This window comes from Canis aureus, chromosome 33 (assembly GCF_053574225.1).
Source record: "Canis aureus isolate CA01 chromosome 33, VMU_Caureus_v.1.0, whole genome shotgun sequence".
Classification (NCBI taxonomy): Eukaryota; Metazoa; Chordata; class Mammalia; order Carnivora; family Canidae; genus Canis; species Canis aureus.
The window spans coordinates 37,682,639-37,709,903 of record NC_135643.1 but is presented as its reverse complement, the minus strand read 5'-3'; the positions used below and the strand labels follow the sequence as shown (position 1 = coordinate 37,709,903).

The 27,265-nt window shown below is 35.2% G+C and overlaps 1 protein-coding gene and 1 long non-coding RNA gene across 21 annotated transcripts in view; one reads left to right on the top strand and one right to left on the bottom strand.

Moving 5' to 3' along the window:
• The window catches only part of LOC144304015 (uncharacterized), a 147,311-nt gene extending 137,333 nt beyond the window's left edge, over positions 1–9,978 (top strand). For 15 of the 19 annotated variants that reach the window (XR_013371009.1, XR_013371004.1, XR_013371002.1 and 12 more), the window contains 3 exons: positions 2,685–2,822; positions 4,654–4,769; positions 9,348–9,978. This is a non-coding gene — a long non-coding RNA (uncharacterized LOC144304015). The remainder of the gene's footprint in view (positions 1–2,684; positions 2,823–4,653; positions 4,770–9,347) is intronic. The other 4 variants (XR_013370995.1, XR_013370993.1, XR_013370992.1 and 1 more) reach the window with 3 other exon arrangements.
• The window catches only part of LOC144304014 (bifunctional heparan sulfate N-deacetylase/N-sulfotransferase 3), a 170,927-nt gene that overhangs the window by 117,334 nt on the left and 26,328 nt on the right, over positions 1–27,265 (bottom strand). The gene's annotated exons all lie outside the window — the stretch shown is intronic.

Here is a 27,265-nt window from a genome sequence, read left to right as displayed (position 1 = left end):
ATTTAGTTAAAGTTGTTTTTCTCGTTTTATTTACCCTCAGTGTCCTCCAGCCTTCCCTCCCTCCTTCTACTTTTTCATTTCTTCTCCCTGTTAAACATTCTAGCTGGCTCTTCCTATTGTTCCTTCCCCTTATATCTTATCTTCTTCTTTATCTATCTTATTCATTTATTCAGCCTACTCACTTTATTCAATGGTTAAAATATAGATTTGAAATCCATTTTAAAATAATTTCTTCTATGTTCAATGCTTTAAAGTTAGAAGTTTTTTGTCTTTTGAAAATAAAATGTTCAATTAAACTTGAACTTTGCTTTGTGACTCTGTCTTTTAAAACTTACTTGATAAGAACAAACAAATAAGCCTGTCCTGTTCATAGGCCTTAGAAGCTAAATAATGTACTTGGGAACTAATCTCTAAATCAACTAGAATACATTGATTCAAATTTTTGAAGTAGCACTGATTGTGCAGGTTTGAGTTCACATTTTATACATTTATTTGAAATTCTAGAAACAAACAATAAAACACATAAAAGATATATTGAAACAGATGGTAGATACTAAAATTATTCCTATATATGGTGAAGAGGGAAATTTATTTCTAGATATTTTATATATTTAAGATAAACAGTAATATTTTTAATCTTTATATGTATGTATTTTATCTATCTATCTATCTATCTATCTATCTATCTATCTATCTATCTATCATCTACTTTCATGGACCAGATTTTGGGTGTATATATGGGAACAATATTATATATTCATCCATTACTTCTATCTTTTCAAAATATGCTTTTGTACTAGAAGCTAGAGCACCCAGCAATATTCTTAGATTGTCATTTTCATTAAACTCCTCATTGCTAGAAAGATTTTATTCAGCACTAGTCTATTTAAAGTTAAGATAGTCTATTATTACTATAAATAAAATATTACAAAAATGATATAAATGATCCTTTGCTTTACTCTTTATGTGCAACATGTCAAAATGGCGTGATATCTAAAAATCTAATCATAATAAGACAAATCAATGTTCTAATACCAAATTCAGAAAGCCACATGCATTTTGGACAAGCAAACCCTCTATGATGTGCAGAGTATTTTGGTCATGGAGAAGAAGGTAAAGAATCATAACCATCTGCAGAGGTACCATTTAGGTACCTCCAGACCAAGAACTCTAAGAACATAGATTTCTACTGTTAGGAATCATCAATTATTTTATTTTTATCAATAAAATCAATTATTTTATTTTTATTTTTAGCTGTTCCATGCATCAATAATTATTTTTAAAATAATACGTCATTATTTCTAGTGAAAAAGTCAAAATCACTAATAAATCCACCTCATAGGAAAAGTTAATATTATGATGGAATTCTTTCCCATCTTTACCAATAACTACTAAAATATATGCAGATATATAGATGTACAGGTAAATGAAATTAGAGCCATAAATCAAAAATTAGAACTATAACAATAATTACTAAAAATGCAGAATTTCAAATTTTGCTTTGTCACTTAATAGCATGTTAAGAGCTTTCTCCTGTCACATTAACCTTCCAAAACTTGTTAATGGGAGCAGAATACTGCATCAGATTGGTGCCCTATAATTTATTTAATCATTTGATCTTCCTGTTGTACATTTAGGTTATTTACATTTTTATATAATATAAATACTGCTCTATGTATCAATACATATTTATATAGCAGTGAAGTAGCCGTTTCTGCAGGCAATAAGAAGATAAGAATAATTCTGCTTATCCTTTGGCAAACAATTTTTCAGTAAATTTGAAATGCTTATGGAAGTATTAAAAGAGAATATAAAATCCAGTTAAAATTATAACAGTTGAACCAGGAATATAGTTTAACATGAAAATTTGACTATTTCCAAAATGATTTTTTCAAATATTGAATCTGTATACTACCCCACTTAGTTTTTGGGTCTTCATTCTACAAAGCCAAAACCACTTGCAAGCATTTAAAGATCTAGTTAAAGGCCAAGGAGATCTAATTTAAAGAAATCGAGCTCTGAGAACTGAGCAAAACGGGAGCTTTTATATATCTCTGGATTTTCTCCAACTTTCTTTAACAGAATGAACATATCAATTAAAGTAAATTGGAGACAAAATTCAAATATAACTGCAAAAATGTTTTATATGTTAGTATTCATCACATGTGTGACATTCTTTGAGGGAACGTGAACTAAGTTTATGTATTTTATCTGTTTCCCAGATGATTATTTTGACCTGTTTTATTTTTTATAAGGTAACTAAAGGAGTCGGTGAGCCAAATTAAAGCTTGGGAAGAAATTTTAGTGCTGGGTATGGTTTTTCAGCAGCAGCAGGCAAAAATAGTATTTCAGCACAGAATTTTTAGAGTCAATATTTTCTTAATCAGCCAAATACTAGTTATGAATATATATAATGTATCTGTATCTGCTAAGTAAATGAAACCAATTGGGCAGCTAATTGTAAGATCTTGTATCTAATTACATACCTATCTCTATAGAAACATGCAACACTCTGGCATCAGAGTTATTTAATGTAAAAGATCATTATTCCCACTTCAGACACAAGAGACCTGATTTACATAGTTTAAGTGACTTTCCCCTAGTCACACAGCCAGTTAAGTGCTGAGGAAGTGATTCGAGGCAGGATTTTGGATTTCAAAGCTCACTGCTTCTGTTGCCCACAGAAACAGCAAGAATACTCACATTGAACACTGTTAATCATTGGCGTACCATGTGACAAACTCCACCAGAAGGGAATAAGAGGTGGCTCTTTGCATCATTTTCATTAACTGGTTGTCCCTCCTACATTCTAAAACCTAAAGGTATGAGGGGGATGGGAAGACTAGGTTGGTCAGTGAAATGGTCAACCCAACTAGGAATATTTACCCAGTGACATACATAGTAAAGAGCAGTCCATCAGTCCAGCTGGTGTGGAGGTGGACTGCGGGATGCTGAAAGGCTGGAAGGTTCATAGCTGTCACCTCAGTCTCCTCACCAGGTTCAGAACTAGGAAGGTTCTCTATTATAGGACCTGTTCCCAGACCAGGAAAACACTAAAATTTGCTGAAAACAGTTAACTGGGCGGAATATTAGAGTGAAGCCATCTTGCATTAGGGGGAAGACAGGTTTAGAGGAAAACAATGAACAATAAGGCCAGGGCCAACTATACTATTTGACTTGCCTACACAATGACACTGGGGTGGGAAATAAGAAAAGTCAGGCAATTGCCTGTAAGAAGCTAGTGGAATACATCAGATTTGGCCACTTTTGGTAACAGTATTTAAACTCTCTTTTGACAAAAAAAACCCTATAGACTTGGAGCCTACTACCTGACAATAACATTCCTGACAGTAAAACAATCACTCAGTTTTTAGTTGTTCATATTCTAAATTTAAAGCCTACACACAAAAAGGGGGAAATTATGTTTATCCTGCTAATTTAAAATATAAATACCAAAGGTTGGAGTGTGTTTTCCACGATTTACATGAGCCTTATCACATTTGGGAAAATGGATAGGGAACTTTCACCCAGGAATTTGCTAATTATAGGGAGGTGTGTTAGAGATTATCTTGCTTATTGTTGACCTTACCTTAAGCCATGGCTACCATATGCTGAATGCTCAGACCTTGAGTGTGGTCTCACTAACATGGCATGATGAATGAACAGCTGATTTGGAATGAGGGTGACTAAATGACTCTGCCATTTGACTGCTGTATAAGCCTGGCCAAGGCACTGAACTTCTCCAAATCAGTTTCCTCCTCTGGGAAATAATGATAACAATATACTGCTTGTGGATTTAATATACAGATCAAATGAGAAAATGGATATATGGCCCTAAAACCTTTTCTAGCACATAGAAGTGGCGTTTTAGCTCTGTGAATGGAATCATTTGTCCCTTTCCCTGAACCTTAGACACTCCTTATCATCCTATCACAGAATTCCACCTTCTTTTCTCACTGTTACCAATTTGGAGTAAAATCAAGCATATGCCTAAAATTTCAAATGGTATTTTCAAATTGGGACTTAGTACTTCGTGGGTTGTCTAATCAGCACTGGGGATTTTAAGGAAAAGAGGAAGATGATAAAAGCAGCTGTATTATAGTAACTTTTACAGGGCTTTGTATTCTTTTCTAAGTGACCTTAGTGAATTCTTCATTCTCCAACTCAACATTGACATAATTTATTGTTTGTATTTTGGTAATAAAGACAAAGGTTTGTGTGAAAGCAAGGAGAAAACAGGTATATAGTAATCTTAAATTATTTCTGTTACATATTTAAACTGGTCCAGAGCATACATTATACATAACCTCTAAATTATACAGATAAGAGATGGTTTTGCTAGAATATTTGTTGACATGAAGCTGGCAAATGATATATGAGTGGGAAAATAGAGAACAATTAAGCACTATTGTAAGTATTCACTTGAAATTGTTATGCATACTCTAGCTTATGGTTGATATACCTAAATAGTCAAAATACTAATGTACTTTTTTAAAAAAAGAAACATAAAAGTAGTTCACAGTTTCTTACAATATAGTATCTTTAGGAAACTATAAGTTATATCTCACTCATTCAGTTATACAGAAAAATGTTTTTATGTGTTGTAATAAACATAATTTTAACACCTTAATAATTTAAAATACTTGCTTTTAGCAGCAAAGCAGAAAAGGAAGCAGAGGTGTAGGATTCCATATGAGAGGACTGAGGCATCTCAACTCACATACTATTACCTCAGAGTAAATTAGATTTCCTCCAATGGCTGCAGAGAGGTATGTTGGAAACCTCTTAAGTAGCATGTTCTTTTTTTTTAATTTTTAAATTTGAATTCCAGTATAGTTACATACAGTGTAATATTAGTTTCAAGTGTACAATATAGTGATCAACACTTCCATATAGCATCCATGCTCATCACAACAAGTGCACTCCTTAATCTCCATCACCTGTTTCACCTATCTCCCCACCAATCTCCCCTCTGGTAACCATCAGTCTGTTAAGGTTAAGACTCTGTTTCTTGGTTTGCCTGTCCTTCTCTTTTTTCCCCTTTGTTCATTTGTTTTGTTTCTTAAACTCCATATATAATGAGTGAAATCATATGGTATTTATCTTTCTCTGACTGTCTTATTTCGCTTAGCATAGTACCCTCTAGCTCCAAACACATTGTTGCAAATGGCAAGATTTCATTCTTTTTTATGGCTGAGTAATATTCGTGTGTGTATGTGTGTATATGTGTGTGTGTGTGTGTGTGTGTGTACCACATCTTTATCCATTCATCGGTTGATGGACACGGGCTGCTTTCATAATTTGACTATTGTAAATAATGCTGCTATAAACATAGCAGGATCCGTGTATCCCTTTGAACTAGTGTTTTTGTGGTCAATATGCAATAGTGCAATTGATGGTTATAGGGTAGTTCTATTTTTAACTTTTTGAGGAACTTCCATACTGGTTTCCACAGTGGCTGCACCAGTTTGCATTTCCACTAACAGTACAAGAAGGTTCCTCTTTCTCCACATCCTTGCCAACACTTGTTTCTTTTGTTTTTGATTTTAGTCATTCTGACAAGTGTGAGGTGATATCACTGTAGTTTTGATTTGCATTTCCCTGATGAGTGATCTTGAGCATCTTTTCATATGCCTGTTGGCCATCTGGATGTTTTTTGGAGAAATGTCTGTCATGTCTTCTGCCCATTTTAATTGGATTATTTTTGTTTAATTGAATTATTATTTTGGGGTATTGAGTTGAATCAGTTCTTTGCATCTATGTTCATCAGGGATATTGACCTGTAGTTATTTTTTATTGGTGTCTTCATCTGATTTTGGTATCAGGGCAATGTAAGACTCATAGAATGAATTTGGAAGTTTTCCTTCCTTTTATATTTTTTGGAATATTTTGCAAAGAACAGGTATTAATTCTTCTTTCAATGTTTGGTAGGATTCACCTATGAAGACTTTTGTTTGTTGGGAGTTTTTTGATTATTTATTCAATTTTTTTGGTAGCATTTGTCTGTTCCAGTTTTCTATTTCTTCCTCTTTCAGTTTTGGTAATTTATAAGTTTCTAGAAATTTATCCATTTTTTCCAGGCTGTCCCATTTGTTGGCATATAGTTTTTCATAATATTCTCTTAAAATTATTTGTATGTGTGGTATTGGTTGTAATTTCTCTTCTCTCATAATGATTTTATCTATTTGGATCCTTTCTCTGTTCTTGATAGGTCTGGGTAGATGTTTACAAATTTGGTTAATTTTTTCAAAGAACCAGCTCCTGGTTTCATTGATCTGTTCTGTTTCTTTTGTTTGTTTGTTTTGTTTTTTTGTTCTTTTTTAGTTTCTATGTCATTTATTTCTGCCCTAATCTTTATTTGTCCCCCTGCTGGCTTTAGACTCTGTTGTTCTTTTCTATCATCTTTAGGTGTATGTTTAGGTTGTTCATATGAGGTTTTTCTTGCTTCTTGAGGTAGGCCTGGATTGCTATATATTTTCCTTTTATGATTGCCCTTGCGGCATCCCATAGGCTTTGGACTGCTGTATTTTCATTTTCATGTACTCTTTGATTTCTTGGTTGACCATTTATTGTTTATTAGCATGTTTTTTAACATCTATATATTTATGGTCTTCCTGAATCTTTCCTTGTGGTTGACTTCTAGTTTCATAGTTTTGTGATCAGTAAAGATGCATGGAATGACTTCAGTCCCTCTGTATTTATTGAGGTGTGTTTGTAATCTAATAAGGGATCTATTCTGGGGGATGTTCCGTGTACATTTGAAAAGATTGTGTTTTCGCTGTTTTAAGATGGAATCATCTGAATAAATGTAAAATCCATCTAATCCAATGTGTCATTCAAAGGCATTGTTTCCTTGTTTATTTTCTGTTTAGATGATCTGTCCATCAATGTAGGTGGGGTATTAAAGTCCCCTACTATTATTGTATTATTATCAATTAATTTATTATCAATAATTTACATGATAAATGTTTCTTCATCCCCTCACTTTCAATCTGCCGGTGTCTTTAGGTCTGAAATGTGTCTCTTATAGGCAGCATATAGATGAGTCTTGTTATTTTATCCTGACACCTTATGTCTTTTGATTGTTTAGTCCAATTACATCCAACATAATTATTAATAGATGTGTATTTATTTCCATTTTGTTACTTGTTTTGTTTTTTCAGTTTTTTTCTGATTCTTTCTTCTCATTTTTCAAGGTTTGCTGGTTGTATTTTGTGATATACTTGAAATTTTTTCTCTTTATTTTTTGCATTGTTTTGTATAATATCTTCTACATATAGCAGTCTATGTTAAGCTATTGTTTATTTATTTTGAACTCATTCTTTACCCTTCTTTCCTCTACATTTCAGATCCTTGATATCATATTTTATAGCCTTTTATATTGTGCTTTTTTGAGTGATTTTTACAGATACATTAAAATTTTTTTTTTTTGCTTTTGTGCTTCCTATTTTTCTTACTCTTGGTTTGTTCTTCTCTTTATAGGACTCATTACTATTTCTATTGGTGTGTATTTATTTATAACTATTCATTTAGCTCTCCTCCATTCAAAGAGAGGCATTCTAATAGAGTAGATATAATTTCTATTTTTACAATACTTGATCTGTGGTGTTGAAAGCAGTGCTTGGCACACAGTAGGCTCCCAATAGCTATTTGTTGAAAAATGGAAAAAAATGAATGAATGGTAATACCTCAATAATTCTCAGCCAGAGGAGAAGAGAATAACATTTGATTGGGAAATTACATAGGACAACTGAACGGTAAATAGAAGTGATGGCTTTCATGGAGAGAACACATTATAAGTGTCCCATTCCAAGGGATTTTTCTAATCATGTTGCACAAACTGGATGGGTCATCAACACTGGACAGAAGCTCTTGCTTCAGTGAGGGATAAATGGGGCTCAGACAGACCTCTGGGTGCTTCAGGTAATAAGGTCAAGTTTGGTTCAATGAAAAATCTCCTAGTGTAGTTTTAGATCAGATTATAGATCCTTTTTGGAATGGACTGAAATGCTTTATGATTTTTTTTTTTTTTGGATGAAAGCTGGAGTAAACGGATAAGTGTGTATTTTGCTCAGCAACTTTAGTCTGCTGGAGCCTAATTGTAAATGCGGAAATAAGAAAAATGCCTATGAGATCAGAAAAGGTACCCAGATGCAAATAGAACAGGTACCCAGAAGCAAATATTAAAGCTACTGAACTTATTCTTTAAGGAAGGGTTTCATGCTCTCACTTTTAATCACTTTATTTTACATGTAGGTATACAATCTTTGTGATTTGTTTTCCAAAAATATAGTAGATTGGATAAATTAGCCTAGAGAAACTGACCACAAGAAAAGATGCTAAGAACTTAATGGAAGAGTTAGGCAGAAAAAGTGTAAATCAACACAAAAACTAAATGTATTAGAGTGGAGGCAAATGGCTGAGTGCACCTCCACAGCCTCTGAAGCTTCACTGCACTATAATCCAATCACTGAATTTCAATAAAAATGAACATGATAAAGTTGAAAAATTAAAAGTTAGCCATTGAGTTAATTAATCAACTCATTAATTAAATATATATTCGCTGAGTACCTTCTACCTTCTATGTGTCAGGCCCTTTGTTAGTTGCTAGAGTAATCAAATCAGACCCGTCACTCAGTGACAGGATGTTTTGAGAAGATGATATATGAGAAAAGTTTTTTTATTCTCTAAAATGGTAAACAATGTATAAAAATATTACTATAGTCTAAAATAAGTTTTCTGGAAGATGGTTTATAAATACCATTCTAGAATGACTTATAAGTGAGTCAAACAATTTTAGCCATCAACCCATTCTTCGCATTTAGGTCCAGCCCAAAGACATTCCTGTTGTTAGGGAAGCACTCCGGAATTATTTTTGCATCTGGTCCTTTACTCTTGGTGTTATGCCTCTCTCGCCCAGATGATTACATTTTTTAAATTTGTATTTCTTTTATGTCTCTGCTCAAATATTACCTTATCAGAGAGGCTTTCCCAGACCATCCTTATAAATTTGGCAATAATATACCTCTATCTCCTGAGGCCCCGACTTTCCTATCTTCTTTGCCATACATTACTTAATCCACAGCATCTGTCAGTACCTAATATGTTATACTGTATATTTATTTATTGTTCTCTATTCCCACCAAACATAAGAAATATGAGAGCAGAGACTTGGCTTGCTTCATTCACTGAAGTTTACCCAGTGCCTGACCCTCATAAAATTTGTTGAATGACTAAGCAAATGAATCAATGCTTCTGAATAAGAAATTCAGGTAATTGAGTCTGAAGCTGAAGTACAGTTCTGGAACTAAAGAAGTAACTAAAACTGAGAAAAATGTTTTCTTTAGACCATTCTGAGTTCTCTGGAATAGCAGCAAAATCAAAAAGGATGATGATTCTAAACATGGAAAGAGAGAAAAGGCCAGCCAACTTGAAGAGACCAGAAATAGAAATGGCCTAACATCTGACAAAGACTTCAAGCCAAGTCAAGCTACCAGAATAATTTACTATGACTTTCTGACAATATTCTCATTGGGAGGCTATTAAGAAAGATAATAATGTGGTTTCTGGAGGGAAAGTTCCTGGGCTTGAATCCCAGTTCCAAGGACACTGAGTAACTTTTCACCTTGGCAAATGCCTTTCCTTTGCCTCAATTCCCATATTCTGAAAAAAAAATGGGTGACAATGCCTACCTCATAGGGTTATAAGTTCTGGATGATGTAGTCTGTTAAAAGCTTAGTGCCTTGAACATGATGATCACAATAAAATTTTAATAAATTTTAATATGTCTGTGACCAAGCTCTGGTCAAGAGTAGCTGAACGATTCCTCTTGTGGGCTTCCAGAGAAGGTTAATCATTTCTACAGACATAGTTGACACTACACATGGTACCTGTCGTGGATTTATCCATCCCTAGAACTGTCTCACACTTCCCTGGAATATATGGTAATAAAAGCTTTATTGTTTAAGCCACCTTTAATGTTGGGGGTTCTGATCACTGTGTGTGGAGGGATTGAGAACAAAACTGGGCTCATGAAGAGAGGAACTGGCTTATCACTTCTCAGCCTTTTGGCTAAGATCAAGTGGAGAAGGACTGGCTTCTGTTGGGAGGAGGGGTCCCTGCCTTAGGTTGCCATAATGGGATAGCAGGATGTTCACCTCATGGCCATTACCCCGGTCCTAAAACAAAGACCCTGAAGTCCTAGGATGTGGCTAGTGTTCCTGGTGTCTGTGCACACCATGGCCTTCATTGTTTTTGCTGCCACTGTTCCAGGGCTCAAGGGAGAGAAGTCATTGAATTAACATATGCGTCCGTATCCTTTGTTTTTGTGGGGTCTTTTGATTTTAAAAAGTCTGGAAACTTAATTTCCCAAAAGGTCAATAAAACTTGTATCTTATTTGTAAAAAAAAAAAAAAAAAAAATCTTAATTCTAAAAAGTATGTATAACATTAGAAGTGATGAATATCAGACATGAGTGGTTTAAAAAAGGAAAAAAACGATAGGAATATAAAACAGACTCAACTATAATACAAATATAAAAAAATGAACAATTAATATGTTGGGCACTACTATTAGTTCCATATTGGTTGTAGTCCAGTGGATATGGTAGGAAAAGCATATTACTAGAATTGGAAAAGGAAAAAGACCCCAGGAGTTCTTTCATAGAGATGGTCCTTTATTTATTTCCTTAGAGGATGAAAGAAGTATTTGGCACCTAGAACCTGACTAGAGAGTCCTCTGCTTGGGGTGGAACTAAGCATGCATAAAAAATTATGATAATCACAGAGTAGAATCACAGAATGTTCAAGGTGGAAGATATTTTAGAGATTGCCAAACCTGGTATTTCTCAAATTGTTGCACTGAAGCATCTGTCTTTGAACAGGAGGATAAACCTATTACTGCCTGTCCCTAATATTTCTGAGACTTTGCTCTATACATTGACATGGTCCCTATAAAGAAAAAGATTTCTTCAGAGTCTATGCTTAACTGAAAAATCCTAGGAGATTTTTTGATAATTTACCTTGGTTTTAATAGAATATATTTTTAAATTATTTATCTATTCATGAGAGACACATAGAGAGAGGCAGACACAGGCAGAGAGAGAAGCAGGCTCCCTGCAGGAAAGCCCACATGGGACTCAATCCCGAGTCTTCAGGATCACACCCTGGGCCAAAGGCAGACACTCAACCGACTGAGCCACCCAGGCATCCCATAATAGAATATTTTTAATTGTTCTTTATACAAGTTAAAAAGTTAACCAAAGCAAAACAAGAACATACCACTTTTTGTTAAATTTGCAAAATATAATTCAACTCATGTATATTATCTTAATTTCATCTCTTCATAGCTGATCCAATCAGACTGTCTTGTGAAAATGTTGTACTTCATAAAACCTCTAGAATTTTGGCCTGGAATAATTCTCTAATTATTATTAGGCCTTTCTCTAAAAAGGCCTCTTTTAATACTGGGGCTAGGGCACAGACATTTGAATATTACTTATGTCTGGTTAATTTACCTAAAGGGAAATATTTCCTTCCTTTCCTGATTTCTTTTTTTACTTTTGAGTGAAAAAAGTTATGAAAAGTTAAAGGTTTTAAATAATAAAATCAGAATCAGTCATAATAGTGCTTGCAGATTTCAACATCAGGTTTTATATTTATTTGTTAATGAGATAAATAGCAGCTTGTTTGTATTGTTCCCCCAGTTTGTATGATTTCAAGTTTTTCTTGCAAATAGAAAATTTGTCTATTTTAATTAATTAAAAGTCAAAGAACCCACAGCCAATTAATGCATAGTTAAAAAGCCCATGACTTAAAAAAAAAAAAAAAAAAAGCCCATGACTGCTGACTTCATATGCATCCCCATTGGCTTTAATAAGATGGCGCAGTCCATTCCATTTTAGAATATGCCTTTAAGTGGTTTACAAATGCCTCAAAAACCGACTTCTCAAAGCAGAACATTTCAATTTAAATTGGATTTGCTCTCAAACTTTTGCTCACTGTTTTAAATATCTGACATTCACCTCTTTGTGAAATGTGGAATTAAAATGCAGTATGGCTCAGTGCCCTATTACGTTCTCTCAGCAGGGCTGTGTTAGCTATATAAATGAAAGAGAAGGTAGTTTAGGTGGCTTCTTATTCCTAATGGTGAAGGAAAGGAGTCCCGTGAGACAATGCCATGAGGATCAGATGGTCCTTTGTCATAGCTGCTCCATGGGCCAAGTAGATAGTTGTTTTATCAATTGTGTTTGTGACAGGTGGTCTCTCTCCATTGGTGCTCTAACCCTGTGTGCTTTTTCTTCTTAGGTGTGCCCTTTGAGCTACAGCAGGGGTGGTGGCATTTATGTCCATTATGGAGTTAGCTTGACATGTCCCTTTTTGACTAGATTTTTCTCCCTAGTTATCACTCTGCTTCCACCTTGTTCTCAAAGTTTATGTCTTACTCTTAATTGCTCAGAATTGATAATGGGCTCCAGTTACATGAAGCTCTTTTTATTCTTAAATATATCACTTGTTATAAAATACTCTGTCATATGCCTCCTGTTTGAAAAGAAGATGGAAATACTCACCAGATGATGATATGTAATTGGCATGTGGGTATCATATGTACACAGGCAAAGCACAGAATAGAAACTTCAGTGTTTTAATCTTTGAGTGTTTTAATCTTTGAAATCATTAAACAGAATATTAAAGATCACATTTGCTAACATTGTGACTTCAGACCATTCTCAAGATCTTTTCTAATAATAAATCCTAGGCTTGACATAAATTTTGTATTGTAATTGGTAAGTTGGCTCTAAAACTGAGAAAAGATGCTGTTATTTATTCCATTTCCCCTCCTGGCTTTATTGAAGTTATTTTATTTGATTTAGGTCACCAAACAGTTGTTTGTTCTCAGTGACCCAGTTCAGATGCAAATTAATGACCTGGATGGGAGTCCTCTTACTACTCCAGAAGTCCAGGGCAACATCTATTCAGTTCCTTAATGGGAAATTTGTTTCATTACAAATATAACTTCACCTAAAACTAAAACTAAAGTGCATCAGTGATAGAACTGCCTAGGTTCTACATTACTGTCTGCACATCACTAAAAAAATCACAAATATTCCATGTTTCAGGAAGAAGGAACTTACGAATCAAATTATTTGACTTATTTCTGTATGATCGGTTAAAATCTTTCAAAAAGTCTTTAAAAATGTTCTTTTCCTGCAAATGCTTCCAATATTATAAATTCTAAATAAGAGCTAAACTTGTTATTCTGTGAACCTATGGAAAACAACTTCCTTATTTGAAAAGATCTACAGTGCCCTATACTCCCCCTTTGTCTTTTATGCAATCTGCTAATATCATAACGGAGGCAACTGGCTATCAGCGAGCCAGCACAGCCTGGACAGAGAGGCTATGACTTAATACCTAAACTTCTCAATTAAGACACGATCGAAATGTCAAGGAAGTTACCACCCCATTTTATTCTTTATTATTCTGTTCGAAAATATGCACAGTGGGTTTTAAAAGTGTGTTTTGGACAGTTAATTTGAATGCAAACATTTCAGAGATTAATAAAGTTATACAAAATTGGCCAAAAACAAATTGCAATTTGTTTTGGAAGTTTGTTATGATGGATTGTGTAAAATTAACATTCCAAGAGCCACTCTAAAGGTACTGAGGAGACTCAGAGTAGAGATGTTCTTTCTCTAGGCATCCTGGTGCTGTGGGCAGGTGCAACGTGCAGCCACTCAGGCCCTGACAATTCCTAATTTTGAGTTCACTGAGAAGAACACTGCGCACTCATTTTAGATACTTTTGAGTTTCATGTTTATTTATACGCTGTGTTAGCTCGCTTGTTATTCACAATTAAATACCCTAAGATCAACATAGGGGAAAAACTCCTGTTCTGTTTTTTTTTTTTTAATTTATTTTTTTATTGGTGTTCAATTTACTAACATACAGAATAACACCCAGTGCCCGTCACCCATTCACTCCCACCCCCCGCCCTCCTCCCCTTCTACCACCCCTAGTTCGTTTCCCAGAGTTAGCAGTCTTTATGTTCTGTCTCCCTTTCTGATATTTCCCACACATTTCTTCTCCCTTCCCTTATTTTCCCTTTCACTATTATTTATATTCCCCAAATGAATGAGAACATATAATGTTTGTCCTTCTCCGACTGACTTACTTCACTCAGCATAATACCCTCCAGTTCCATCCACGTTGAAGCAAATGGTGGGTATTTGTCATCCTGTTCTGTTTTGACCATGGTTTTAGTAACTGCTGATAATCCTAAAAATCTGCTTTCGTCAAATTCTGAATTGTGATTATTTTGATAAGGAATAGTTTATTTTTTTATTTTATTTTATTTTTAAAAAGATTTTATTTATTTATTCATGAGAGACACAGATTGAGAGAGAGGCACAGACACAGGCAGAGGGAGGAGCAGGCTCCATGCAGGGAGTCCGACACGGGACTCCATCCTAGGCCCCCAGGATCACACCCTGGGCTGAAGGTAGCGCTAAACCACTGAGCCACCCAGGCTGCCCAGATAAGGAATAGTTTAAAATATTATTCTCACTTCTCTCATTTTTATTCTCAATCTTTTAAAAAACTGGATCCCAGTGGGGTTTATGTAGATGTCTATCATTTCTGTTACTTGACTGGTACTTTCACAGAAAACCCAAGTGGTAACTAAGGTTTTTGCCAACTGTTCTACTTATTTTCAATTTCACTCTGAATAGGGGTAGGAACTAAAACCAAAGAAAGAAAAAAAAATTACGTAACATTATAATTCTCTAACATCCCTAGTATGGTGAGTTTCCCAGTACCGGAAAACACCCCATATTCCAGTAGTGTCTAACAACATCCCACAGGTTCTACCTGGGGAATCCTATCCTAGTAGAGAACTGGTAAGGTCAGCCTGTCTTGCATTGAAATCTAGGTTCAGAACTTGGAACTGTCTCTTGGGAGAAGGGTAATAAGTCTGTATTTGGTCTTAACTATGCATATTTTGCCTGTGGTCCTTTGTAACAGAGAGAGAAAGCCTATTATGCAAACTGGAAAAGAATCCTTAAAAAGTAATCTTTCTCAGAAAGACAATAATTTATGCCTTTCAGAGACACACTCCCTTATCTCCACCACTTCCCCCTCTACCCCACCCCCAAAAATACAGGCCAAATATGAACACTAGAGAAGTTCTAGCCTGGCAGCCGAAGATCCAATTCTGTTAGATGGCACTGAATTCCTAGGATAAACTGGAACCAATTAGGGCTATTCATGGCTGAGTGAAGTCCTCCCACTCTGAGATATTATGACAAGGTGATGGTTCCATGAATCTGTGAATGTATGGGTGGGAGACTGGTGGTAAGAAAAGAAGGGAATATGGATACAAAAAACCTTCTAGGATTCTCTTTATCGGGTAGGAAGAATTATGACTTTCTCAGTGTTCCTAGTGATCTTGCACAATGGCAGCCAACTCAGAGGTCCCAAGTTATTCCTGAAGAAAGGCAAGTGCTACAGAGGATCTAGCAGAAATGGTGAGCTGACCCTCCATGTGTGCACATGTGCTTTAATGGAGCACTAAATTTTGTGCTACTAGAATGCTGTAATTCTGCTTTTGAGATAAAAATAATGTAATGTTACATTTGTATTATTGCTTATAATTCACAAAAAGCTTCCACATATCATCTGATCCTTACAACAACTCAAGAGAGGCAAGGCATAAACCATGAATGCTACTTTACATTTAAGGAAACCGAAGCTTAGATAGGTTAAGCTATCTAAAACCATACAGTAAATAAGAGGCAGAAGGGATTTAAACCCATATCTCCATATGGTCTGAGCTGTCTTGTCTAGAAACAAGAAAACTAAAAATATCTTGACTAATATACTTTCCAAGTATAATATCTGATATAGACAAGTCTTTCAATTCTTTTTTTTAGAATATAAAACAACCTTTCTTCCCACAAACCATGCCTTTTAAATCTTTCCACACTAATATTTTTTAGTGCAGAAAGATAATGTCTCACTCATTTTATGTTTCTTAAATTCTCCCTCTATACATATATAAAATCTTGTGTGTTTATGTATATGCATATATCTGCGTATGTATTACATATATATGCAATCTTTCGTGGGTTTGAATTAACATTTCAGTTTTCTTTTAAAAAAAAATTTAAAGCATTTAAAATGGATTTACTATTAATTAGGCCAAGAAGTTTAGGACAACCTGATGAAACTATAACATTTATAAATTCACTCATTCACAGTAGAGAGTGTAGATTAAGGCTTGATATCCTGAGAGTTAAGTCTTTAAAGTGCTCTATTGTGATTCTCCACAAGCAAGAATGACTTTCACATTGACACTGAATGTGATTTTCTGTCCTTAGGCCAAGCTGGTTGGCAGATTGCTTTTATGTAATTCTTGTGAAGCTGGCAGGAGGTGACTCATATACATAAATGCCTCTTTCAATCAGGAAGAAGGTGTCAGAGGGCGGGTGGGTGGTGTTTGAATGACTAAGTTTTAAGATGTTAGGGGTACTGAAAAAAACTGTTAAAATGAGGACTTCTAGGGAGATGCACACATGAGAATCTCAGGATCATGTCAATGAATCAAAGGAAAACTTTGAAAAGATTTTACTACATTATTTGAATTTTAGTTATTTCATAACTCTATGCAAAGAGAGATTCCTAAAACTACTTGTAAATTAAAAACCGCCCAGAGTTTAAACAAGTTCTAAGAATGAGACTTGATTCCAAGATAATAAATTAGAATATTAAGTACATTGTATGAAAGGGACTGAGGAGTTATGGGTATGAGAAAGTTATGAGAAAGCTACAGATTTTTTTTTGGAAATAGACACAGTGAACAAGTGAAGTATGTCCCTGAGAAAATAAAGTGCCTATCACTTTTAAGTAAAACAATGAAACTTTCCTACAAATGGTAGGTATGGAGCATAAAAAAATCTCTTGAAATCCTTGAACGGATTTTAGATAAACACAAAGTAACAATAACCAAGTATCTAGGTGGTTGTTCATAATAGCCAATGTTCTCAGTAAATGCCCAGTGGAACAGATAAAAGCCAATATAGTAATTGAATTTCTAGGGAAACTGACCAGGTTGACAAAGTGAAATCCTTCATTTCATGGCTTTGCATTCTGGTTTTCTCATGAAGCTATTATATATCTGTTGTGTTTTTCCTAAAAATTTTAAAAGGGTCAGAGAAAACAAAACAAAACAAAACAAAATAAAAATAAAAAACAGAGTGGAACATATATGAAATTGTTAATAATAACCAAGTGTGATAAGAGTGAGCAACAGGAGCATGGAACCTGAACTCAACAATGTTATCAACAAAAGATTGCAACACTTTTTCACTCACTATTACTCTGAATATTATGTTGGTCTATTGGCGTTGCCTATACTATATCAGTTGATTATTTTCAGAGACTCCATTCTTACTTTCAATTATAGCACCAGAACAATTTCTATTAGTAGTTTTTTTTTCTTTTCATATTAGTTTAAAGATTATATATGAATCATGATATATAAGATTATATATGAATCCAGGAAGTTCTAGGACTATTGTTTGAACTCTTCTACTATTAGGCTTTTTTTTTTTTTTTTTTTTTTAGTTTTTTTAGTTTTTTTGATGTAATGAGTTTCTGAGAGAGCTAGAAGCATTATTTCAGAATACTTTTGATGTGGTCTGCTACTGCCAATAATTTTCATAAAATACAGAATCTTAATTCTGCAGCAAATCTAAGCAAATCTTCATTCCAGTGTTCAGAAGCAATCATTATTTCCCTCAGACCAATTTTTATATGAATTTGTTTACAGAATGCTTAATCAATTTTCTGTGCAGAGTTGATAAGAAAGAAAATTCCTGTGGAACTAAAAAAAAAGGTATGTTTTCACCATTGTTTGTTTTAGTGTAGCATTAAGAATATATCTTCTAAAGTTAAAAGTGAGTTTGTATGATTTATCTGAATGTTTTGTTACTATTGTAGGCTTACTATAATTTACTTTTATAATTTATTAAATGAACGAACTCTTGAAAAAGGCAACGTATCACAGGAATGTTCATACTTGCATTTCTCAAAGATGCCATACTGTCATTAAGGTTCCTGAGGTTTCAAAGCCACCAAAACTAAGAATCATATTCAGAGTGAGATAAACATCTTGATTGAACCTATAGATCTCGCAGTGGACTATATATGAACAGTGGCATTTGAGACACAAGTATACCTCAAACCTAACATATTGTATATACCATTGTCCCAAAAGATAGATAGTTGAGGGGAGTAAGATTGAATGGTTCAAAATTTAAGAGGCAGAGAGAGTCAGATAGGGTTGGGCTCTTGCTCTTCCATTTATAAGCTGTACCACCTTGGATATTGTCTGCGTCTCAGTCTACTCTTTTGTAAAATGACACCTTTACTTTATGTGAATGCTAGGAAGAATGATTGAAATAGTACATGGAAGAACTAGATTAAATAATAAACTTGAATCACATAATAAGTCTTTAAAAATGTTACTTCCTTTTATCTTTACATTTTCCTAATGAATACTTGTACAGCAACAAAAAGAAAATCAGCACTCCCAAGGTACATTTGAAATTGGGTCCAATAGTGTTGGTTTAGTAAAGTGGGTGTTTTTAAGTACGTCTCATCAAAGTGTACTTATAGCAAATTCTAATTAAAGCTAACATTTATTGAGCAATGGGCATTTAATGTTTACTAGGCTCTGTGCCAAGGATGGATGATCTCATTTTTAACCCATTGAACAACTCGCTGTATTTTTAAAAAATGTTTATTTATTTAAAAGTTTATTGATTTGAGAGAGAGAGAGAGAGACAGCGCATGCCAGGGGAGAGGCAGAAGGAGAGAAACCCCAAGCAGACTCCCTGCTGAGCACAGAGCCTGAGGTTGGGCTCAATTTCACCGGAGATCATGACCTGAATTGAAATAAGCCACTCAACTGACTGAACCACTCAGCAACTCCAAAGATTTATTTATTTATTTCAGAGAGAGAGAGAGAGTGAGCACTGTGCACATGTGAGTGGAGAGAGGGGCAGAGGAAGAGAGTCTTCAAGCAATCTCCCCCTTGAGTGCAGAGCCCTACCAGAGCTTGATCTCACAACCCATGAGATCACAAGCTGAGCCTAAAACCTAGTGTTGGACACTTAACCAACTGAGCCACCCAGGTGCTCCAACAACTCGTCGTTGTATTATCTCAATCTATTCAACTACTTACTGAATTAGGACTATTATTTAATTTTACAGATGAGGAAACTGAGGCATACAAAGGTTAAGTAATTTTTTTAAAAAAGATTTTATTTATTTATTCATGAGAGACACACAGAGAGGCAGAGACTCAGGCAGAGGTAGAAGCAGGCTTCATGGAGGGAGTCCTATATGGGACTCTATCCCAGTACTCAGGGATCACTCCCTGAACTAAAGGCTGACACTCAACCACTAAGCCACCCAGGTGTCCCGTGATTAAGTAAATTAATCAGAAATTAAAACCTGAATTTTAATTTAGTTTAAAAAAAGGAATATGGGGTTTCCTTTGCAAGAAGACTATGTAATATGGAGATTACATGCTCATAGCACTAAATCTGTATTACCTTTCAAAGCTTATGTTGAAAGCATAAATAAACTATAACACAATTCCCTGAAAAGCTGTGGTGGTATTGGGAGACAATTCTCCATAGTAGTCTCGAATTCCTGTGTATCTTGTGAGAGGAAGCACTGACTGCTTTTGCTTTGTATGGTCTTTTCAAGTATGTTTGTAGAGCAAACAACCTTATAAGACAGAGACAGTCCTCTTTAGAGCAAAGGGCAAGTTTGCTTACTTTCCAGTATAAAAAAAAGATTTTCTACTTCAGGGGCAAATGTCATGCAAACTTACTAACCATTATAAAAGATTCATTTCCTTAGATTAGGGTTCCTCTCTGTTATGCAGCCCACTGCTTGTGCAGGTATCAATCATTTGGAACTCTTCCCATCACCTTTAAGGAACAGGCATGTGGAGAACCAGCTCAAATGTGGATATTCTGGCTATGGCTATTACTGTGAGTAATAAACTACCTTTTGTCAGCATCCATGAAACTGGTAGGCTGACCTGTTAGATTGCAAGTGGCGGGATGGGGGGTGGGAATCTCAGACCTTTCTTAACACTTAGCAAAATGAAAATTGTAAACATGCACAGACAGCAAAAGATCCAGTTTATTTAAAGTATTATCTAAAGCAACTGCACAAGGATAGACGTGGGAAAGATAATCATCCCCAAAGGCTGTGCTTTGTAATGGACCAGAGAAGCTTTGGGATCGCAATTTGTGTGTTATTTGGAGAAAAAAAGTAGAGCACATATTGCTTGAAACCATGGAAAACTAATAAATATACATGGCTATAAACAGCATCTCTAAAGACAGGTACACTGTGCTGCACATGATTTATATGTTTGCTTCTGGCTTGAAAATGAGCATTCATACTAGATTTACAAAAGCTGCTAAATTCTTCTGAGGTTGAACACTGAAGGAAATGGTTTCCTGTCTATATTCTTACAAAGACAATAAGCTGGTTTGTGACTTTATGCAACTATTATATCTGGCAAATTAGGTGGAGAAAGAAGGGTTAATTTGCTGTGAGGTATAATTCACAGTTAATAAACTGTAACAAGCATCAGTAAGTAAAGAAATAGTAGCTTAATGGGGATGCAGCAAAGAGGCATTTTCTTCCTTTAAATGTACTTAATTAACTTAGTTCATCCTCTGGGGGGCAGGAGATAATGAGACCATAACAGCCCTTGCCTCTGGATCTTGCTAAATCTGTATAAGAGCAACAACTTACCTCACATGTAGCAAAAACCTCCTGTTACATGCGAAAGATCTTGTCATAGATACACTTTAATTTAGAAATAAGTAAATCTATTTGTGAAAAACTAAACACATTCTTATAACTCAATCTACTTTTATATCTACAGATAACACAATCTACTACTTGCATTGTACATATTATTTAAAAATAAATTGTATTTTATATGCACATAATTGTGATGTGTACTGAGAAAAATGGGTGCATAGGTGTAAAAATCTTCCATAAGATGCAGTTAGTTACTTACTTACAGGAGGTAAAAGAGAACCAACATGTAAATATCCAATGACTGCCAAGCACAACCTCATTTAGACTCCTTCAAACTTCATGAGATAGATATTATCATCATCCCTATTTTATTTTATTTCATTTTTTCTTTTTTATTCATCATCCCTATTTTAAAGATGAGAAGACTGAGGTTCAGAAGGCTTAAGCAAATTGGCTCAGTTCTCACAATTGTGTGGACCTGAGTGTTCAGCACATGTTTGCTGGAGTCTGAAGCCTTGTTATCTTTTCACTTTACGTCTATTCCTTGTGTCTTAAAGATAGGTTCTAGAAAGATAAATTTCTAGAAAGATAAATTCACGTTTTATCTTGGATTTGTGTTATTCATCATAACTTCTTTATTTTTTAAAATATTTTATTTATTTATTTATTTATTTATTTATTCATGAGAGATATAAACAGAAAGGCAGAAACATAGGCAGAAGGAGAAGCAGGCTCCCTGTGGGGAACCTGATATGGTACTCGATCCCAGGACTCAGGGATTATGACCTGAGCCAAAGGCAGATACTCAATCGCTGAGCCACTCCAGGCACCCCCATCATAACTTCTTTATATAATGAATCCAACAGATATTTAGTGAGACAGCCTGTGTGTATCACTGTGATAGGGACAGTGAAGGACATTTAAAAATGCCACATGATCTTACCATGAGGAGCCTATAATCTGATGGAAAAGCATATATGTGAAATGTAAACTGGAGGCCAGTTTGTGATCCAGCATTCAAATGAGACTTTTATGAATTAATTTAGGAAGAGGACATTCCCTAAAAATAAAGAATGAGGTAAAGAATTCATTCAGTCTCAGCCATGTCTGTGACAACTATATATATCTCAGCCATGACCTTAATGATGAAGTGCCCCAGTGCTGGTCATCTTTTATTCTCTTCTCTGCTGTCTCTCTCTTCCTAGGTGATTTCATCCAGGGCTAGTGCTTTAAATACCACCAATATGCTAATGACTTTTCAATTTATATCTTTCCACCTGACTTCTCCCTGAACTCTAGACTTGCATACCCTACTGCCTGCCCATCTCCACTTGGACACCCAGAAGGCATCATACACTTAACAGGTCTAAAAGGGAACTCTTGGTTTTGTTTTGTTTTTCTCCCTTAATACTAAGTAACAATATGAGATAGGCACTGTCCTAAGTGCACTTTACAGGTGCTTAATAATAATAGGGCACACCCACAAGGTAGCTGCTATGATGGTTCTAATTTTACATAATAGGAAACTGAGGCACAGAGGCTAAGTAACTTGACCAAGGCTGGTAGGTGATGAAGATGGGATGTCATCTTGGTCTATATCCACAGTACAAGATGTCACAACCACTGCAGGTTACTCCTTTCTGTGTCTCCTAACTCAGGGAATACGTACCTAACAGGACAAATCTTGAGTTATCCTTGGTTCTACTCTTTCTTGAAGTTCCTCTCATACCATTCATACCATTCATTAGCAAGTTCTTTCAGCTGTATCTCTAAAATATATCTCAAACCTACTATCTTTTCACCATCTTTCTTACCACTATCATTACTTATCTGGTCTATAATGGCCACCTAGCTGGGTTCCCCCCCTTCCATTTTTTCTACAGTCCATTTTCCATATGACAGCCAGTGTGATGTTTTAGCCTAAATCAGACCTTATCGCTACCTTGCCAACGATCTCCAATGGCTGCTTCTTCAGCCATAGCTTCTTCTATCTAATTTCAATTAGATAAAATCCAAACTCCTCTCCATGGCCAATTGGACCCCAGACAGTCTCTCCCTGCCTGCCGTTCTGAACTAATCGCACCTTATGCTCCTTCACATCCACAATGCTCCACTCACACTGACCTCCCTTTTCTATCCCTTAACACACTAAGCCTTTTCTATAGCATCCCTTTGCATGGAACTCTCTCACTCTAGATCTTTGTCTTTATAGTAGGCTGGTCTCTTCTTTCAAGTGTCAGCTCAAATGTTGTATCAGAGAGAATTTCCCTATCCAGTGTCTCCAGATAGGAACTCCCCTGTGCCTACCCCCAGCACCTTCTACCACTTCTGAGATCTCACTGAATGCATTTCATTTTTTCATAGCTCTCTTACCTCTCTACCCAAGATTATTTTATTTGCTCAGTCATTTATATATTTATTGTCTGTTTCTTCTCACCAGAGAGGTAAGATGTATGCAGGCAGTGAACTTATCTGTTTGGGCTACCACTATATCTCCAGCTCCCACAAGAGTGCCTGGCACATGGTAGACAACTAATAATATTTTTTGAATGGATGAGCAAAAATGGTCTCATTTTCTTCTAGCTTATCTTATACCTCTACATTATTTAGAAGAACTAATTTTACTCATGTTGGAATTCTTCTCCAAGTGCTGTTCAAATATTCTCTCCCAGTGCATATGTTTATAGTAGAAACTGCTTAAATTTACTGAGGGTATACTGGAATAAGGTATTTGACAGACACTGTAATTCTTACAAGTGACATACATGCTATGAAGTTGGTATTATTCTCATTTTACAAATACGGAAGCTGATGGTGAGAGAGGTTAAGAAAATTGCCCAGAGTCACTCCACTGAAGAGGGCAGACTTGAGATCTGGACTCAGGTTGACCTGACTTTTACTCTCATGTTCTTTTCAGCAGATATATTGTGTTCAGCTATGCAACTGGCAAGGAAAAGTAAATAATCGGAAACACAAAATGACAGCTTTTCAGTCTATACAAATGTGAAAGCCAGGAGGAGAATGACTGAAGTCTACAAATGGTTGAGGGTGGAACATAATGGTCACAGGTTTTGTTAGAGCTAGAGGCTGGGATATTTATCTCAAATTAAAAGTAAGCTTATGGGATGTATTACAATAGCAGATGGTAGAGAGTAATTACATAAGTATCTTTTAAATATTTTAGTGAGTTATGTTATAGATAGATAATAAGTTATTCAGGAAAATCAGAGTGTCCTGGAATATCTTTCACCTGAGATGCTAAAGTCAGCTCAACCACATCTTCTAACAACATGCTCTTCATTAGAGCTGTTAGGCAAAGCATCCCAGGTGGGACTATGATGGCATTCGAAGTCTCAGAAGAGGGTGTTCTACTCACCCTATTTCACCATAACAATTACTCTGTTCAGATTAGCTGGTGCTGGGCTTCCCTTAGTAATGTTTAAAAAGTATTCATAGTTTGAACATAGAAACCTTAGAAATGATTGAATCCATTTTAGGATTTAGGATTTAGAAACTTGGAAAAAGAAACTAAACCCAGAAATAATTAATTTATAATTTGTAAAGTTTCTATATGCATAGGTTCACTGCATTCTCACTATGACTCTCTGACCAAGGTGGTGCATTATTTCCATTTCCATCTTTACGGAAGGAATGAGGCTCTGAGTGGTTACATGTCAGTGAGCTGGTCACTGTAGTGTTTGGGGTGCTGTGACTTGGTATCTTCTGAAAAAGGCTGCACATGCATTCTCCCTGTATGATATTAATGAGGTTCTTTTAACTTATTTTTTAATTTTTTATTTATTTTTACTTTTAATTTTTTAATGTAAACTCTATGCCCAATATGGGGCTTGAACTCATGACCCTGAGATTAAGAGTCTCTCTCACTCTATAGACTGAGTCAGCCAGGCACCCCAAGTTTCTTTTAATTTAATTATGATAGTTCTCAGGGGTTTTTTTGAGAATATGGATAAAGGCTATATATCAACTTAGAAACATACTGTTCCATTTATGGCATGTGAAATAAAAGGGAAAATGATACCTGACTAGAGGGACTATAATTGTAAGGAAACTAACTCCTCACTTTACATGAATGAATGGAAATAATTTCTGACATGTTAAATTGGGGGCAAATAAAGTACAGAGACCATGGCCTACAACTGGCGCTTGTCTTTTTCTTTGTGAAAATTGATGTTATTGTATAGAACAATAAGAACAATTAATATCCCAATGGAAAAATGGAAAAAGGACAATTCTTGAAAGAGAAATACAAATGGGCAATAAACATATGTGATCATCTTAATCCTCTGCTGCAGCTAAATAAATATGAAAATGAAATAAAAATTCTTATTCATCAGATTTTCAAACATTAGAGAAGGACTAAATCTATTGTGTTGTGGGACTTAAGGGAGGTTTTGTTTTCCTTTTCTTCTTTATAGTTTTCTACATTATTTGATTGTTAATTACAAAATACATGTAAAAAACAAAGTGCATGTATTATTTTATATATTTGAAATCAATGAACATTTATTTTCATTTTGGACAAAACAAACAAACCTAGCTCACTTTAATTGTAGTTTCTTAAAGACAAATGTTTAGGGCTTCCTAACATAAAATTTCTTCTCTATTCAAAAAATATTCCCCTTGTTAACAATTTTTTAAATTATCGGGATAATTATCGGGATAACTCTATCCCCCCTATAACTCAAGACAAACCTTTGTGATTGCTTTGATATCACATTATAAGCACATTCAATTACATGTGAAAGAATATATCCCATATACCTTCTCCTCCTCTGTGCCCCCTCTTCTCTCTCTGGTCCCTCTTTTCTTCCCTACTCTTCCCCTCCTCTAAAATACCACTCCTCTATCCTAGTTCTTAAACCTCTTCAGGGACCTCTTTGCCTCTGGAGTCTGTCTTCTGACTGACCTAATATTCAGGTTCCTGAAAGACACAAGAGCAATGCACCTTTACTTGCTTACTTTGTCAAAATTATCCATCATCTTCTTACTAAGCTTGAACTAAGCCATCCATTTGTTGGAATCATTTCCTCAAATCCTCTGCTTCTTGGGCCCTCATGTAGAATCTACTCTATCTCCCCAAGAAATGTCACATGAATACACATTTGCTAAAATATGGTCACACAGTCTTGCTATATGGTATGACTAAAACGTAAGTGAAAATAGGAATTCTCCCAACATCAGGTTGAAATCAGTCACAAAACTATTAATTCTAATTCTATTATGATCTCTTCCCATTATATATTTGCTTGTATATGTTTAAATATATTTAATATTAAATGTTTTTATATAAAATCATTTCCTCTACAAAAAAAAATAATTGAACTCATGTCTTTGTATTTTGCAATAACATTGCAGTTTATTTAAATCATTATTTTCCCAAATGTGCATGTTTATCAACTGCATTAGAATCATCAAGGTGAGCATATTAAACAGATATTCCTGGGCCCTCCTTAGATCTATCAAGTCAAAATCTCTGAGTGTAGGATTGGAAAATTAGCATTTTTAAATGATTATTTTGCCTTTTCTGGAATTCGGAAACTCATGAAAATAGTCTCATTCTGATAAGTGATTAAATATATCTATACATCTTTGAATGAAAGACTGTTTAAGATGGAACTAGTGGCAAATCCTTTTTTTTTTTAAAGATTTTATTTATTTATTCATGAGAGACACAGAGAGAGGCAGAGACATAGGCAGAGGGAGAAGCAGGCTCCATACAGGAAGCCCGATGTGGGCCTCGATTCCAGGGCACTCCCTAGGCAGAAGGCAGGCCCTGAACCACTGAGCCACCCAGGGATCCCCAGTGGCAAATTCTTGAATTGTTTCTTTAAAAAACAGTACTAGATCACCTTGATTTTTATTCATTTACAAATCACAAGTTGATTAATCATCAGTGATAATGTATCTGTTTTAGGCTCATCAAAAATAAAAATACAAACTGTTGAAAATGGAGCTGAGTATGTCACATATGATGAGAAGTGAGTGACTTGAAGGCTTAGCTTAAGTACGATAATGGTTTTGCTCCTTAAAGACAATGTTAAAATAGGGAACCAGTCTGAAAACTGTTGCTGGCTTAAAAATAAAGATGTGCAGTTAATTATCTTCCTAGGCTCTCCTTGTTCTTAGGGATGTTGCATTGACATTGTGTCAATTTCTAAGTACAGAGCATTGAACGCTGGGCCTCTGCCTAGGCTCTGAATTATCCCGAAGGGATGATGAACAGCCTCCCGTCACTGGCATCCATTAGAGGCTGATCCCATTTAAGCAAACAGAACTTTTTTGAGTACAGTGAACAACTGGGTCTTCTCTGAGAATGATGACTGAATACTAATTAGTTCTGGTGAAGTTATAGTGATAATAATTTTGGAGATTTAGTATTAGCAAGAAAGTTC